Here is an 18,583-nt window from a genome sequence, read left to right on the forward strand (position 1 = left end):
CGTTTTCTGTCTTGTGATCAGTAAGAGCTGATAGGATCATAAGATCCACTGTTGGCTCACTTAGCACGCCACAAAACCTCATAGTTGGCTTTCATTGCAGTTATCTAGGGAACTCCTTCTGTTCCGAAACTCAATCACTCCTGTGGATCTTGGACAGGGTGTCCTGCACCTTCCACACCACAATTAACTGACTCTAAGGCCCTTATTCACATAACATTTTCCAATGGGGTTTTGACATTATAAAACACTTCTGTTAATTAGGCCCAAATATCAGAGAGAGCTGAAGGACAGAAGAGCATTAAATATGTGAAAACAAAGAATATTTTATAAAAACACTTCTACGTGCCTTCCGTCGGTGACTCTCGCAGCGAGATAATCTGCATTGAAATATCGTCGTGACTGATAATCGAACCGTGATTGTTTAAAATGGAGTCTGTTACCATTAGCAGCAATGAGCATATTTCAAATGCAAAGCAGTCTGCTGCTCTTGGAATAAGCTGTCACACATCCAGGTCTCGTGATGAATAACTGACGGTTGAGGCAGCGTGATGCATAAACTTCTGAAGTGTGCAATCATCTTTTATTCACGTGATTATAAAATCTAATAAAAATCAGCCGGTCACCCTGTTTGGGCCTTTGTTGGGGTTCTGGGCAGTGTCAGCTAGTGCACTTTTTTAATGGACGAGTGTAGATATTTGCCGGCAATGAGAGTGAACGACCACGTTTAGCAAAGCAGCACCACCAATCAAGGTTTTTTCCGTGGTGTTTTCACCCTGGGATATTTTTAAAATAATGGGTTAAACATGATGCATTTTGCAGTATAATTTATGAAATAACTTGGGTAACAAGTCAAGCAAATTACAATCGGTTTACTAGGGTAAAGAATAGAACAAGCTTATTGATGCCAGGTCAACAACAGCATCTAGGAGCATTTTGTTTATTTATACAATAATTCAGCATGTCAATTTAAACTGTGATTTATTCTTTTTAACATGTTTCAACATAGAAATGTATGACAAAAGGATAAAAAAAAGAGATATTATCGGGTGGCGACGAGGTGAGTCGGACTCCCATAGGAAACCCGAAAAAATTAATTGCTAATAAATTTGGTCGTAATTGTGAACACACCACCTCCCCCACCCCCAGACTGTATATTTTGGGAAGGATTCAAGAAAAAAAAAGAAAACATGCAGTTTTGGCTTACTCCCCATTCATCTTCCCATTGACAAAAAGGGTCATTTTTTGCCAGACCTCACAGCCCAAATCGCTGGAAGGATTTGGACCAGGTGCAAAACAACTTGGTCACAAAGCATTGACTCGTGGCCCTTTCCATGCTGCTTAAATGCGGTTAGTGGGGTTGTGCGATGTATCTCAACAGTCACCAAGAGACCACCCAGAAAACAAGGGGCATGTAGCACGCTGCTTAACCAAAGTTTGTGATCTTTGGAAAATAATGACTGTGATTTGCCTAAAAAATGTTGAGTTCTCAAAAACTGCCATCATTTATACCTAACAATAACACTGTAAAAACAGGTCAATGGCTATTGGCTGGTTAATATTGTAAAATATACAGTGGGCATGGCGAAAGGCCATAGATATTGGCCCCTTACTGTGTTACAACATACCGTAGGCACAGTAGAATTCTGGCACCACTGCCTATGGCCAAAGGACATGGCTAGTGACCATTGAGAGTTGTAAAATATATAATGGGCACAGACGAAAGCCGTGGCCACTGGCCATGGCCAAAGGCAACGGCTATGGGTCCGTTCATTTTTGAAAGAGTACAGTGAACATGGCCGAAGGGCGTGGACAATAACCATGGCTGAAGGGGTTTATAGTCATAATCCCGAATTTAGAAATCCCGGAAAAAAAAATCTCGAATAAAAAAGGCCGAAAAAAAAAATATTGAATTTTTTTTTATGACGTTTTTTGTTCGAAATGGGGGGGTTCCCCCCAACCCCCTCTTTTTTTTTTGTTTTTACTTATTTTAATTATATAACTAGAGCCAAAAAAAATATATGAAAATTTGATATTTTTTTTTTCGGCCTTTTTTATTCGAGATTTTTTTTCAGGATTCTGAATTCGGGATTATGACTGACCACCGGCTGAAGGCCTGGGCTACTGCCCCTTAATGTGTTCTATGATACAGGGGCATGGTAAACTATACAGTGGGCAGTGTCGGGTTGCTGTTGTAAAATATACAGTGGGCTGGGCACATATGAAAGCTGACTATGCAAAATGGTTTCCGATTGGTGCAACAGTGTTTAATTGCATAAGAAACAATGTTTCACCAAGCCAAAAAACACATAACTAATTTAGAATTTTGCTGAAATCCAGGGGCAAGGGTTGGAGTGTCCAGATATCATGTAGCCAGTAATGTCTGGAGGGTCTCAACAGGTAACTATGCAAAATCTGGTGTAGATTAGTGAAACAGTGTGGAATTGTATAGGGAGCAACACTTCGCCAAGCCACAAACCCACAAACAAATGTTGACATTTGTTGAAAACCGGGGAACAGGGTGGGGTGTCCAAATGACATGTAACCAGTGTTATCCAGAGGGTCCTAAGAGGTAACTTTGCAAAATCTGGTGCAGATTGGTGAACAGTGTGGAATAGTCACAAACTAACCCAAACACATTTTCACTTTTATAAATATAGATACGTGCCCTAGCCATGAGATTTCTATGGTGGGTGACATCTTAGGAGATCTTTTTTGATTTGGTGCAACAGCGAGGAACAATATGCTTAGTATAGAAAATGTTATATTCAAGTAATATTAATCCCCAAATATGTTATGCTTTCACATCAAAAATAAGCTAGAACCATGATATGCCTCATGACATCATCTAGAAGGGTCACATTTTGATTTGAAATGTTTATGTGGTATGAGCCTTTAAGAAGAGCATAGCATGGAAACATTGCCTCGCGTGGCAAACAATCTAATTCTTGATCCTGCCATAGTATGAGATACTGAGCCCTGTGTGGTTAAGGAGTTTTAACGATGTAAAACATTAGGGTCTAGAGATATAGCTGAGATTTAGAAAATAATCTATAAAAGAGCTCTATAAATCCATCCTGGAATTTTCTTAGAGCAACAGGTCAAGTTGTTCCCCTGGCTGCCCTCCACTAGTGCAGTAATGTGCAACTTGGATTACCTTTGTACATATAATCTAGCAATGCAATGTTGTCCCAGTTGAGAGGCCCGACTCTTTACCACTACCATCACTCTTTATTCCTCTTGCAAACCTGCCTTAAAAACATCCCAAAGAAAACACCACTGTCTGCTCCTCTTGAGACGACGAAAGAGGTCCAGAAACACTGAATGTCTGTCTGATTGAAAAGGGTTATGAGGCCATTTTGAAAGTCCATTAAACTGGCTAGCAGAGGGATGTGGATAAAGATAAAAATCAATCTAAGCATGGTCAGCAAGCTCCCTCCATGAATTTGTGTTTGAGAGACCTAGCGGATGCTCTGCTGTGGGGAAACCAGGATGAGATCTGTCCAAATCAAATTAAGATTCACCAACAGAACAATCACTCCCACCACAAGGTTTGTGAGTTTGTGAGTTTATCTATGAATTTGTATTTTTGATATGTAATTTTTACCCATTTCCATTTTTTTATTAACTGTAAATCACTCTGATGCTATCTATGTTTCCATTGTTTGATGTTTGTTTTGTGTATTCGACTGTCTATTGTCAAATGAACTTAGAGCTTTGTGTACATTGTGTTTATGGTCCTCACTACAAGTCCGGCGGTAACGCTGCTGGTGCCTGGCTTGCTAGTAACACCGGGGGATAACAACCCTGGCATTCCGTAAAGTCAGGCACTCGTAAATTGTAATTCCCCATTCCCACAAAGTCTGATAGAACTCTATGGGAATGGGGAACACAGAAGCACCTGTACCGTTAATAACGGTGCCAGTGCTTCCATGAAGGTCTGCTTACCATGGCTGCTGTGTCTGGCAGGGTCTGACCTGTCGGGCACAGCGGCTCTGGCAGGCAGACTCGCAGTTTACCGATCCAGAAACAATGGTGCCGGTAAGCTTACCGCCAGCGTTGTTTCCGGACAAGCAAACTTGCAATGAGGCCCTATGTCTTTGTAGTGTCCTGTGTGTTTTTGTGTTCCTACGCCCTGATGCCTGTCGGGCTTTGGGTGTGTAATAAACCAATATAAAATAAATATTATTACATGTGAATTTTATGGTCTTTACTGGCTGAAATAAAGTATGTTGATTCTATTGCCTGGGGGAGCTCTGGAAACTTACAAAGAAAACCAAGGCAATTGCCTTCTTTTGTTTTGAGTCTCCCAGGCTCCTCTTAGCTGGGGGAGCCAGGGAGACTCAAAACGAAAGTACCTGCATTCATAAATACAACTGTGTTGTATTTATTAATGCCATGGTTTTCTTTTGAAGTTTCCCGAGCCGGGGGAGCCCGGGAGACTTAGAAAGAAAACCACAGCATTTATAAATACAACACAGTTGTATGTTTGATTGTGGTGGCTTTCGCTTTCAGTCGCCCGGGCTCCCCCGACCCGGGGGAGCCCGGGAAACTCAAAGCGAAAGCCACTGCAATTATAAATACAACCACATTGTATTTATGATTTCCATGGTTTTCCAACCACGGCAAACATAAATACAACACTTTTGTATTTATAAAAGCACTTCTCTGCTCTCCGGCACTAATGAAGCAAAAGCCGCTGTCATAAAAGCTACCAGCAGGTGGCTTTTGCTTCATTAGTGCAGCAAGGGCGCAGATTAACTAAAGCACAGGAGGCTCATCCATTTCACAAAATGGACGCCTCCTAGTGCTTGATTATAAAGGGGTTTGAACATTATTTGTGTAACATTTTACATAGGAACTTCCATTAAAAAGATGTTTAATGTATATTTTGTATTATTGCCCATCTTTTGAGACCATAAAAATTTGGAGCGCACTATTCCTTTTAGTTCAAATTCTCTAAATTTACTTGGAAGTCTCGTCCTGGTAGGCTTCTCTGGTTCTAGTGAGCTCGCTACCCCTGGCATCCCATCTTCACTCTCTTCCTCTCAAACTTCATGATCAGAAAGTTCCAGAAATGTATTCTCTTAATGTGCTTCTACCCCTGTGATGTCTCCTTTTTCCTCTCTGAGTTTCTGGTACATTGCAGGTCTCTCAACACTCCATTTTCTGCCATCCATTGTCCCAAACAAATTCTCCTATGTGTTATTTTGGTCTGAGGGAACTGCAATACAATACCATGGGTTGGTCCTTCTGCATGAGGGTGTTTTTCACCCAAAACTTCTCATTTTAATCCGTGAGGGGTGGCAACATTTTTGTACCACCTATTTCTTTCGAACAGCAATGCAATGTCATCTCTCACTCTGGGAATCTCAGGGAACTTTCACCTCAGCACCCATACTGGTGGGAAGGCTAGTGTAGTGTCCTCTAGGTTGCTTTTCCTGAACCGAAAGGTCGCAGCCATGTCACGCTGTGCAATGTGGCCCTTTGTGCTGCAATGGCGTTGGGCACTTCTTCCACTTTGTTTGTTCTTGCTCTCTGTGTAGCTTGGATTCCCTTGATGCATCAGTTGGCCTTCTCTGTTTGGCCACTTTCTTGTGAGAGGGCTGCTCCGAAGGGAGTGAGGCTGTTGCATTCACCAATTCTCTACTTTCATTGTGGGTAAAAAGCACTCCAACTGCACTAACGTTGAGAGGTTACCTTCCTTTTGAAATACTCCAGTGAAGAAATACATTGTCATCTTCAAATCCTGCTGTACCAACTACAAGGTTGTCGCCCTCAAGTCCCCAAGGTACCTTGCTGATAAGCACAGCATCTCTGGAGGAGTACGATCCACCAAAAGTAAAGGCATTCACAGACCTGAACTCTGCCAGTGCAGGGAGGAAAGAACCAGAGGACTGGCCTTCTCTGTCTATGTTCCCATACTCTGGAACCTCCTCTACATCAATACAAGACTTGCCACTTTGCTTTTATATTCCAGGAGGGGAGCACAAGACTCTTCTCCCCAAGAAATGTCTCTTCCCTAACTCCTAGTTCTACACACACTCCCCTCCCCACCTAACCAGAGACTTGGTGATCTTGCCCCCTGCTTCCTACCAAGGTTGCTTGCAGATCACTTGCTGCCAAATTGCCCCCTCCCCCTACACCCTTTCGTATTTATTTATTTTTATTTATTTATTTTGTATTTTTAAAGCGCTCACACACCTGCGGGCATGTGCTGTTACAGGAATAGTTTCTTTTTAAGTTGCATAATTGTTTTTTTGTCTTAGTTGCGTATTTATAACGTACTTAAATACCCAGAATTTTCTAAGCGTGGACCTGGGGATCGAACCTGTGTTGCTTCGTGTCGTCTTGCTTCCAAGGTGAGCACGTTGCCGCTGAGCTATCCTCCCGCTTAGCTCCTTGATCCCATTAATCTCTGTGTTTCCTCACTGGACACTTCCCCCTATGACTTGTAACGCACTCCTTTGCTTCCTGAAGCTAGTTCTGTGCTCAACAATATCCCCTAATAATAATTAAGCAAAGATACCTGATCCGGCAGGCCGGATCGGGCGTTAATGTGCCTTAAAAATGGGCCCCTGTGCCGTTACCGGTCAATTCAGTCAGCTGCATCGGGTATGATTGCTATTGGCACCCCAGGTTTGCAATTCACAAACCTTGGGTGCGGACAGTATTGCATTTTGTATGAATGAATGGGATGCCTCACGAAAGGTGACCACGGGAAGGGGGAAAGCATGGGAAGATAGCGGGGCAAGGTCTCATTGCTTAAGTGTAGATGCATGTATCGCATTTCTACTTTAATCTCTCTCTCAAATTGCATTGCAAGAGCCATTTTTTCTTTTTATGCGAATGTCCACTTGAGGCCAGCAGTAGTGATCTCGTATTCTTTTCTTGGTGAACGAAATCCTTGTGCATTCCTCTTGTGCCAAGGAGATGGGATTGCGATGGAATCCCGATGGGGCATTTCTCATCAAGAGCTTCACTTCAAAGTGTCACTCAGCGGCAAATTTCCTATATGTTTTCAACAAAAAGGACAGATTCCTCTCACGCAGCATTGATTTTGTACCCATAGTCTCATATTCTCGGTATACAGTGAATATAACGAAAAATAAATAACGAATGACAATTAAAGAAAATATATGTGTCAATTATAACTAATTAACTTTTAGCAAGGGGAAATGGGGGTTTGTGGGTTATTTTTTCCATTATTTTTCATTTGTTAAAATTTGTTAGGAGTATCTTGATGTCGTGACCTGTCTGCATCCTAGGCCTAGAATATTAACTAAGGGCTCATAAACAGTCCACAGCTTGAAGCTGCTGTCCCACAAGTGCCAGCTGATGTGGGACGCTGCTCACCAGCATGAATGCATCTGTCGCTCAATAATGCAATCAAGCTTTTCTGCTTTGGAAAGGACCTTGAAGGCAAACAAAGCTGTGCAATTCTCACAGCGGTTTATGTGCACCAGTGCAGCTGCGACTCAGTATCTACACTACCTTAACCACAATCTTCAGTTCCGGGTTGGAGGTGCTTAAGCTGTGTGCCAATGCAGAGCCAGTTTTGACCCTGTGAAAGACATCTGCCCCATGTTATAGAATGTTATGCTATGTTATGAATTTTTTATACTGCTCACGTCACCACAGTATTAATCTTATCATGCCGGGACTTGCCCATAACTTGGAGTCAACGAGGCAGCTTTCCTCAACCCAGCTCTAAGGCACTGTGACATTATACTCAAGTATTTCACCATTTTGCATAGTACTCGGATATTCCCCATGAAGAAATGCAACTGTTCTTTTCTGGTGTTTTCTTGCATCATGTCCTCTTCAATGCACCTCTTCGTTCTGAGCCTTGAGGTGGCCTCCACAGGTTCATGTGTGCCCTGTGAGCTTCTCCAGCATCTCTTCAGGTTCTGCTCAGGCAGTCACTGGCACTGGTTGAATATCTTGCTTCACTGGAACACCCACTTTCTTTGTGTATATAACCGTTGAGTGCCCTGATGGAAGGTTGAAGGCCACCCTCACGCTGTGAGGCGAGTGTAACTGACTGATATGACCTGCTTGCTTGCAGTGAGCTTGGAATGCGTCGGCAGGCTGGCCTGGAGGTGGACCTCTAGTGCGCAGTTTCCTCTCTGCACTGTATGTGCTTTACCTGTTCTATGCTTGTTTTTTCATTTGAGCTATGTTATCTACACGCCCCGTATTCATCTGGGTTGAGGTTTGTTTTGGTTCCTCAGTTCATGATTGCCTCCACCACCCCACAAGTTCACGAATGACGTTTTGGAGAAGATCGCGAGATTGGTTTCAGAGTCTGACATCATTCTCAATGCCTTTCAATTGGCTCTGGCGTCGCAGTAGGGTGTGGCGCACGTGTGCTCTATGAACGCGATCTTTCTTCCTAATACTCTTTGGCAACACTGCTCAGTGGGTTAAGGAACCTGCATCAGACATCAGTGTGCCGTCCGTAGATGCCAAGTTTAAATTATGCCTTTCGCCTCCTGAAGTCGATGGAAGAACGGCCAATGGGTTGTTAAATAGCATCTCATATTTTACCAAGAAACAATTCCATTTGCAATATGTGCTACAGAAATATAGCATTCGACATAATCTTTACACCTTGTGACACACTAGATAAATCCAGAAATCTCTCTCAGCTGGAAACCAGTTGGCTGGTTCCGGTCATTCAACCAGAACACTTATTGGTAGAGACCACTGCTTTTAGTGTGTTCTTCAGCAATAGGAAGGCTTTATCGTTACAGATCACATCACAAACAGAGCTGCTTCTTGGCCCACCGCAGGTTAACTCACTGAGCTATCTTACCACACCGCAATAATAAGGACGGCATTATAAATATATGAAAATCTACACATTTTTTTTTGTCTCCCTTGGCATTTCCCGGATGGTTGGCCACATCATGATGGATGCAGATTCAGTGGGGGAGGAGTCCAGCAGACAGCATGTCCATGCATAGGCTCTTTCATCCCAATCCGATTCATCTTCACATATTTTAAAGGCGCTTCACGAATCCCCTTCTTTAATCCAGCAAAAGCCACCAGAATCCAACTTCCATCTGGTTCCTGGGCCTTCCATTGCCCTGTTTTGCTGATTCAGTGATGATGTATGTCATGCGCTCATGCGCACGCTGCAGATCTACGATGTCTGCCACCATAGCAAACATGGAGGCCATTGTTGCCCCATCAACCTCAAAGGTTTGAGTCTAGCTTCGGCTTGAGCAGAATATCTGGGGACAATCACTGCAATTAGCTGATATAGCGGGCCATTATAGGCATTCACCATTGCCAGTGCAAAATCCAAGCCAATGGGGGGTCCTTGAAGGGGTCCTGGAAATTGACACTGACTTTTTCTATGATGTAAGCGATCCGAATGTGCACACTCAAAGAAACCCCATAGCACATATTGGGCCTCATTCCGAGTATGGCGGTAAGGGATACCTGTCACCGTTAACGAGACCGGTGCCGGTAATCCCTTACCGCCACATTCCGAGTTCCCTTTGCGCCCTCGTCCTTAACGCCTGCTTTTAGCAGGTGTTAGGGACGAGGGCGCAAAGGGGCTTTTTAGCCAATAACGGTGACCGTAAAGTACGGTCACCGTTATTTGCCATTTCCCCATTCCCATTGAGTCCTATGGGGGCTCATTTGGGAATGGGGAAGAGCCCTGGGGAATGGGAAATTACCGCCCTGGTCAACTCGGAATAGGGCAGTAATTTCCCATTCCACCAGGGCGGTGCCGGTACCGGTCCGGTGCCGACCAAGGCGCTACTACCGCCATTGGTTAGCGCCGGACTCGGAATGAGGCCCATTGTGTGTGTGCTTCCTCTGTGTTAGCACTTATCATCGGAGTGAGGTTGTGAGTGCTACTTAATCCATTTAGTTCAGAAGTGCAATAGGTTGATTCCTTATCTTTGAGGGTTTTTGGGGACCTGCAAATTGCCACAGACTTCCTTTACTGTACTTCAGTTCTTCTGGAATCTGTGCCACTTCCTTGAACTTTCCTTGGGGTTTGAGGTTTGCCAATCAATTGATGGGGGGCCAATCAGAATGTGTTACCCTGCTGACACTTCCTCTCATCTCATAAAGAAAGTCTGAGGGTCCTTTGAAGTTCCAGTACTGCCAAGCAGCCTTAGTACTTATGTGTTACTTACATGCAAAACATCCATTACCTCTGGATCCATCCCAATGATACTGAACTCTTGTCTAGACTTTGATTACCAAAGCATTGTCATAACCTCTGCACAATAATTACCATACCCTTGCCCATTATGAGTATGCTACCATCCAACCACCACTTGTGGGAGTGGGGGTTATATTGTGTAACTGATGCACACTTAAAAACCCTGAAGGCATCTAAGTTTGATATAGAAGCAAGGAGAACTGAAACAACTTGATTTACATTGTTTAGTTAATGAGTCCTTAAAACCTTAGATATGTATTATGTTATCCTAGCTGATATCTGCATACCGCCTAACTTCCTTCGTCACGACCTTGAAGTGCTTATTGTTGTCTGGGAGTTTGACAGACTGTAATGTTAACATGCTAAATGGATAGTGCATTGCAGATGTGGGGGAATAACTGGGTTTTGAACATTTAAATGAGATCTTTGATTACGTTGTCGCTTTATTATAATGCTCATGTAGTGAAGGGGCGAGAAAACCCCTATCATAGAAGCAGTGGTGTAACACAAGATGTGGGGGCCCCCCTGCGAGCCATGCTGAGGGGGCCCCCAACTCAGCAACAAATCAAGGGTCGCGCCACACTCTGGGCCAGCCTAGATTATCACACTTGAGCAATACGCACAAACGTGCTGCTGAACGGATATGCCGTACACTGCACTAGGAGAAAGATATGTGTTTTAATATAACATAGGGCACAGTGTCTGAGAACAATTGGCTAAAAAGCCAGAGTGTTTGCAATTGTTTTGTAGGGTAACACCAATCCAATAGATGCAAGTCACCAACAGAGCACAGGAACATTAAAGCTTTGCTATTAAAAATACCATGCCACAATGAAAACATGTCCAATTGGCTGCACAAGGTAGACCAGTGTCGACATGTAATAACAATATAGTAAAGCTTGCCAGTCCACATTTAGACATATCTAGACTGGTTGCACCAAAATGGCAGTCGAAGCAATAACACTCATCAAGCATAGAACACACATTCAAGCCTGTGTCTCTGTGGCCTCTAACAACACGGCCAAACTCTTTAAAATCTAAAAAGAACTGGTCAATCCTGTTGAGGTCTTTACATCTCCTGTTCCCTCCCAGGCCCTCTCTATGGCTCTGTCATCTCACTTCTACGCTAAAACTCAGGACATCCTGTCCTCCATCTCCTCTTCCTCTCCCTCTTCCTCTCTCGGCCCCCCTTTGGCCATCTCTACTTCTCTTCCTCCTTTCTCCTCTTTCTCTCTGACAACACCTGACGAGGTTTCTAGACAAGTCCGATCTATGAAAGTGTCATCCAAACAGGTGCTCTCCTGCTCCACCAGAACCATCAAGAACCATATTGACACCCTCGCTCCAGCCTTGACCGGTTTCTGTAATCACTCTTTTCCCTCTCCCGTTAAGCACTCCCTTATGCACTCACTACTCAAGAAGCTTTCTGCCGATCCTGCCTGCCCGGCAAACTATCGCCCAATCTCCATCACCCCTTTCCTGGGCAAACTGTTGAAAAAGCTAGCCATCTCCCAGCTTACTCTCCACACGGAATATGTTGGTTGTCTCCATGACCATCAGTCTGGCTTCAGTGCCAGAGACACAGAAACTGCTGTCCTGAACACCTGTGAAGTTCTGCTCTCTAACCTTGATTCCAGCATTCCTTCTGTCCTAATCCTCCTTGATCTTTCCTGTGCTTTCGACACGGTCAACCATGCCACCCTGATCAATCCTGATCAATCGACTCCATGAGAACCTGGGCATCACGGATCAGGCCCTTGAGTGGCTGACCTCCTTCCTCTAGGACTGCCCCTCCCAGGTCCAACTTGGTCCCTTTCTCCCCGCTCCATCCTCTCACTCTGGTTTTTCAACCTCTATGTGGTCCCTTTCACCCACCTGATCTCTACATTCTCCTATAACTTTCAGTGTTATGTGGATGACACTCCGCTTCCTTCAGGCTCCCCTCAGACTCCTCTCATCTCTCGCTCATTCCCGACTGTCTATCCGCGATTCAGGATTGTGTGCCTCCAACTATCTCTGCCTTAATGTCAGTAAGATGGAGATCCTTCTCATTTGGACTCCTGCCACTGCTTTTCCTCTCTCACTCTGGCCGCCCGCCTTGGGCCCTCTTCCTTCGCCTTCCTGTGAGGCAAACAACACTGGTGTCATCTTTGACTCCACTCTCTTTCTCTCTTCACATCTCAGAGGTTGCCAATAAGTCCCACTACCAGCTGCTCCTCCTCAAAGGGACGCTTCCCTTTCTCACTTTCCCCCATAAACTCACTGTCTGCAGAGCCCTGGTTCTCTCTAGGCTGGACTACTGCAACAGTCTCTTTCTCAATCTGCCTTCCTCTACTATCCAGCCCCTGCAACTAATCCAGAAAAGGACTGCAAGACTTATCCTTGGCCTCAAGCACAGGGATCGTATCTCTCCAGCTCTGAAATCTCTCCTCTGGCTCCCAGTTGCTGCAAGTATCAAGTTCAAGACCCTTTGCATTGTCCACAAGGCTTTCTGGGCCCGCACTACATCCAGCGCTCTCTTCCAAAATATCTTCCTTCTCAAGCCCTTCGCTCAGCTACCTACAACTCTCAAAGGGTTAGACGCTTCTCCAGGAAGAGAGTGGGGGGTAGATTTCTCTCCTCTACAGGTGCCTCCCTCTGTAATAGCCTCCCTGGCCCTCTCAAGCTTTAGCAGACCACCTGAAGTTCTGGAAGCAGCTCAAAACTGTCCTCTGCTCTCTCTCTCTCCCACTCCTGCTGTCCAACCTGACCTACCTGTCTGCTGTACCGACTGGTTGCTTGGCTACCATCAGAGTCTCACTGAGTCGAGACTCTTTCTTGATCAGTCACCCTTGCACTGCCTCTGGTCCTACCATGCACTTAGGGGCTGTAACTGTAACTCTACAGCCCCTTGTTCTCCTTGCACTACCCAGAGCTGTGCTGCCCTAACAGCACTTACTCAGAGCATTGCTGCCCTGTTTTTCCCCTCCCCTCTCCCTTGCACTTCCCCCGTCCCTTTCCCCTTGCGCTTCTCGTTATCGCACTTGCACAATCTGAATGACACAAGGCCTAGTAAGATCGTTTGTCTTGTCCTCCCTCTATCTTCCATCCCTTGTCTTGTCGCACCTAGAAACACTTGTGTGCAGGTGCGTTATAAATTACTTATATCATATCATTTGATCACAGATGCCCAGAAAAATATACAATGCTGCAGAAAGAAACGGCTGACTGGCAGCACCCAAATGGCAGTCTAGCCGGGTAATTCACTTAGCAGGACTGCTTTATCATAAATGCCCCATTAAAAAAAAGTCATACCAAACTGAGGAATGACTAGACTGGCTGCACCAAAATGCCCGTCTAGCCACTAATACCACATATCATGCCTGCTTAGCCTGGACATGGTCAGCCATTATAATTTGTCGTATAATCCTGCCCCCCCCCACAGATCCCCTCTCCCTCCCACCCCAACTTCCAAAATCAGCTCCTTTGCCCAGAATTACCTCCACGTCCCTCTTCCTTGCCCCAGAGCTTACGGTTGAGGCTACTTGCCTCATAGGTAAGTACTGGGATGAGGAAGAGTGGCACTAGGAGTAATGAAGATTACAGGTAGCTAAATCAAGCATTACTTCCATGTACCTCTACCTCATCCCAGTACTTGTATATGAGGCAGAGTGCCTTATACACAAGTACTGTCTCATACACACGGGGACGAGGAAGAATAGGGCTAGGAGTAATGAAGGTTACCAATAAGTAATCCAGACAGAAAAGGACACAGATGTTAAACGGCACCTGGGTTTCTCTGTTAACAAGAACCCACCAATTACTAAAATAAAGCAATTCACTGTTAGTACCTGAATTCAAATGCCAAATTGTTTAGGCAATTGAAATCGTGATGTGGGTTTAATACTTGCATGCCAGGGGAGTAATCGGAAGGGTAGAGAGGGAACAGGAGACGACTCATTCTCACAGCAGTCCATAAGTGGGTGCTTTAAACCTTAAAGGAGAGAGTTAACTGGTTGTAACATTGAAGCTGCACTAGAATAGTCTCATAAAAATGCATAAAGAAATTAGATGACCCAAACAAATGAGTTTGCCCCTCCCCCACCTCCCATGAAGTTGGCACCCCTCCCAACATTTGAAGGCTTAGCCCCCAAAATGTAGGTTTTGTTGCGCCCCTGAACGCAAGCACACACACCATTCACCATATACACACACGCACACCCAGCCATCCATACATTTAAGTGTGCATTCTTTCACCATACTGGCACACCCAGGCAGCCATCCATACATTTAAGTGTGTCCCCTTTCACCATACAGGAACACCCAGGCAGCCACCCATAAAATTATGTGTGCACCCTTTCACCATAGGAGGCACACACACCCAGGCACCCACCCATACATTTAAGTGTGCACCCTTTCACCCATACTCACACAGGCAGCCACCTATACATATAAGTGTGCACCCTTTCACCATACAGGCACACCCAGCAGCCACCCGTATATTAAAGTGTGCACCCTTTCACCATACACTCGCACAGGCAGCCACCTATACATTTAAGTGTGAACCCTTTCAACATACACTCACACACGCACACATCATGGGGTTGAGGGGAGCCTTAACACTTAAAAAAGAAATTGGGCCTCATTACAGCTATGCCGGACTGTAAACAACGGTGCTGGTAAGCTCGCCGGCACTGTTGTTTCCGGGCCGGCATATTACAGCTCTGCCGGGCAGAACGGCACCCACCCGCATAGTTTTCACGGAAGCACTGGAACCGTTATTAACGGTGCCGGTGCTTCTATGGTCCCCATTCCCATAGAGTCCGATAGGACTTTATGGAAATGGGGACTTACCATTTGCCTGCGCCTAACTTCCCAGGCCACCGGGGTTGTAATCCCCTGGTGTTACCGGGAAGTCGGGCGCCGGTAAATCATTACGGGTCTGGCGGTAACCTGCTGGTAGCAATGGCACGGTTGCTGCCAAACCCGTAATGAGGCCCATCATTTCTTTTTGAAGTCACACTGACTTCATGAAGAAATTATTTCTGTTACAGAAATAATTTGTTTATAAATGCAAAGGGAATTCAAAAAGAAAAAAAAATATTTTTTTTTTGCAAAAAAAAAAAAATATTTTTTTTTCTACAAGTGGGGGCCCCTCCCAGGACATGTTCTGGCGGGCCCCCCGCACGGTGGGGGCTGCGGGGGGCCCTGTTACGCCAGTACATAGAAGCAAGATCTCTGGTTCAGAGGAAATCCCCACGTCCAAGAAATGGAATCACTGCTTTATTAAGAGATCTCACAAAACAGGGACAGGCCTGGACATCTTGAGATTACCAATGCACTCTCAGCTCATTACATGTCTGTCAATAGTTTATAAAGGATTATGACATCAGAAATGACAAGTTACTCCACAAAACCTAAGGTGGGGTGGGGTTGGTTAGTGAGGTAAACTACATGTAGCATCCATATCAGGGTAGCGTTTTGATTGGCTACACATTATCTGGTGGTTCCAGCTGTGACCACCTCCTAAATGTTGCAAATAAAGGCATGTCAAGTTATAACTGGTTGATCCAACAAATTGTGAATTGTTGCAGGAAGCAAGCAGGGGTTGGTCAGTGAGGGTCTTCTCAGGCTTGATATTTTGGAAAGTTACCAGCCCATGAACAACAATTCAAGGTGATGAGAATGGCCCCAAAGGCGCAGACTGTGCCATTAAGATTACCATCTCCGATCCTCTAGGCCTTGAGGCAGGACATTTAGCTTTCATTCCACTACTGTTTCGTATCGTCTGTCCTGATCTGGATGGGAACAACCATCTCTATCTAGCTAGAATGAATAGGCGTTGTCTTCCAGTCTCAGATCACATGTGCAGAGAGCCCAAGCTTGATTTTCCTTCTCAACCTTTATGCAGATTTGTTTGCTTTTATACATGCAAGTGTTTTCCCTGTCCTCTATAGGCTCTTTCAGGCTACCTTTCAGTCACACTCAGTCTGATGTGGTGTGTCTCTGTCCTTCCAGCAACATTTGTTTCTCTCTTAATCTAAGAAGATGTCTACCTTTGTCTGTACCTTTGAGTGCTAATGGGAGGCTCTCATTTCCTCGATGGCCACTGGCTGTATGCACAGTCTGGTCTGCGTTGTCCTGCTAAATCAGCAAGCCAGGCCCCTCCCTGCGTCCTCCAGACTTCTTAGTGCTTTCCATTCACTCCAGGGTGGCTGCATCTTCCATTGTGGCTTTTACCTATGTTAACTGTGTTCTGCATTGTGTAAGCCTCATGCTTATTCTCGTGCATCTTGTATTTCAGCATAGCAAAAGAGTATATGTCCCCTAGCTTAGTGGGTCAAAAGACTTAAAAACATATTTTTCCTTTTAGGACTGTTGGAGTAAGGCACACACACCGGTTGGTTTTCGGCTTAGTTAGTTACTCTATTGGTTAGTTGCAGCTTGTGCGTATTTCATTGTTTTGATGCTTTCAGACAGAAACAGTATGACACTGACAGGGTAGGGATTATGTGTTACTGACATTGCATTGTACTATAGTCTGCAAACGTTTGATTGTGCTTGTTTGTGAGTTTCCAGAACACACGATGGCCCTTGCATAGCCATTACGGAGACCGCGATGCACTGGGGTAAACATTACGCTCTGGTGAGAGCATGAGCAGCCAACCCCGATATTATGCACACTGGCAAAGGAAGGCCCCGGGAACGCGATCCTTTTATGATGGTTTCGGCCAAAATGTTCAATCCAAATCACCTAACCAACAACAAATCCAAAAGAAGGTACCACCAAATGTTCAACCTTCATTCGGATTTTTAGTTGAGGTTAGGTCATCTGGATTCAGTTTAGGGCTGCGGGGGCTGCAGGGGTGTCCCCCACAACACCCCGCTCATCATACTATACAGTATTTTGAGCAGGGGTTGTGGGAGACACCCTTGCAGCTGACCCGACAAAAAACAAAAAAGAAAATGGCTAAGGGGGCTGCCGGGGTGTCCCCCGCAACACCCCGCTCACCATACTATAAAGTGTAGTGAGCAGGGTTTGCTGGGGACACCCCCGCAGCTGCCCGACAAAAAAAGAAAAGGAAAACGACGCTGCAGCAGCAGTTCCTGATCACGGAAGTGAAAGGAACAGGCGTTGCAGGGACATGGCGAGACGGAAGGCAAGGTAAGTAAGGGGGTGGGGGTGTGTTGGGGATGGAGGTAGGGGTGTGGGTGTAGGGGTGTGGGTGTGGGCACAGCAGGAATGTTCAGGGGAGAAATGACCAAAGATTATTTCGAACAAATAATCTTCGGTCATTTCTCCCTCGAACATTTCTACCTCGGGAAAATGACCCCAAATCTTTATGACAGCCAAGGGGCTGCAATAGATCTCGTGCAGATTGTACTGAAAGGCCTGTCAGTACCGCAGGGTGATGCGGGCAAATCCCTCTTCTGAGCTACAGCACATAGGCCAATCCTTGGACCGAGGCAGGCGAGGAAGCACATTAAAAGCCTGTTTTGTTCACGGGCCCCAAGCTGCCCGGCTGCATCACATGCATGCGCGGCTGTTTGGAACACACATGCCAGTTTGATCAGATCCTACATTTTTCATCAGCAATAGATTGCAGGTGGGTAACATCAGCTCCTTGGCGCAGATCTCCAGTGACGTGGTCTCCGGTTTCACTCTTGTACACATGCCCCGTCCGGCATTAAAGACTGTCAACAACTTTTCAAATGAATAACGTCCCCAGAGTGGGGCCTCATTTTCATGAGTCATCGAGCGTTGGATTGTAAATTTTAGTGGGGGTGTGCGCATATGCGTTGGTCATTTTGAAAACCTGACTGGAATTTACCTTATGAAGAGTTTGCAATCTCATACTACCGTACAAAATCCAATCCTGCAGTAATAGGTGTCATTTATGCAGTCTCTCCATCGCCGATGTCGTCTTAGAGCATATGCCTACAACCAACTTCTCTCCAGATGTTTCAGACTACAACTCACCATTGACTATGCTGAAGCGGCTGATAGGAGATGTAGTCCAAAAACATCTGGCGAGCCAACGGCTGCAGGCCCCTGTCTAGACCGTCATTAGCTTCCAGCTTTGTTATTGATATTGATATTTTATTTATATCGCGCTCGTACAAAAGTGTTTCAGAGCGTGATACCGTTCTTCACCCATGTCTACCCTCCTGTGTGAACCCTCAGACTTCCTCGACAGTTGCTCGCCAGCATCGACCAGCTCCAATTCACAAATGTCATACTGGTAGTGGAAGTAACATCCCATGCCCTTACCCCAGGAGGACATCAGAAAAAGTTACATCTTGCAACCTTTGACCCTAGTAAATTCCAAAGAATTGGCCACATGCAGCCTTCAAACCTGATGAGTGCCGAGAATGTGAGACACTCATGTTCGTACCAGTTCTGCATAGTGGTGCTCA

The 18,583-nt window shown here is 45.3% G+C and overlaps 1 protein-coding gene across 2 annotated transcripts in view; it reads left to right on the forward strand.

Moving 5' to 3' along the window:
• The window catches only part of FAR2 (fatty acyl-CoA reductase 2), a 549,695-nt gene that overhangs the window by 138,034 nt on the left and 393,078 nt on the right, over positions 1 to 18,583 (forward strand). The gene's annotated exons all lie outside the window — the stretch shown is intronic.

The sequence above is a fragment of the Ambystoma mexicanum genome, chromosome 12 (genome assembly GCF_040938575.1).
Source record: "Ambystoma mexicanum isolate Mex_15411 chromosome 12, UKY_AmexF1_1, whole genome shotgun sequence".
NCBI lineage: Eukaryota > Metazoa > Chordata > Amphibia > Caudata > Ambystomatidae > Ambystoma > Ambystoma mexicanum.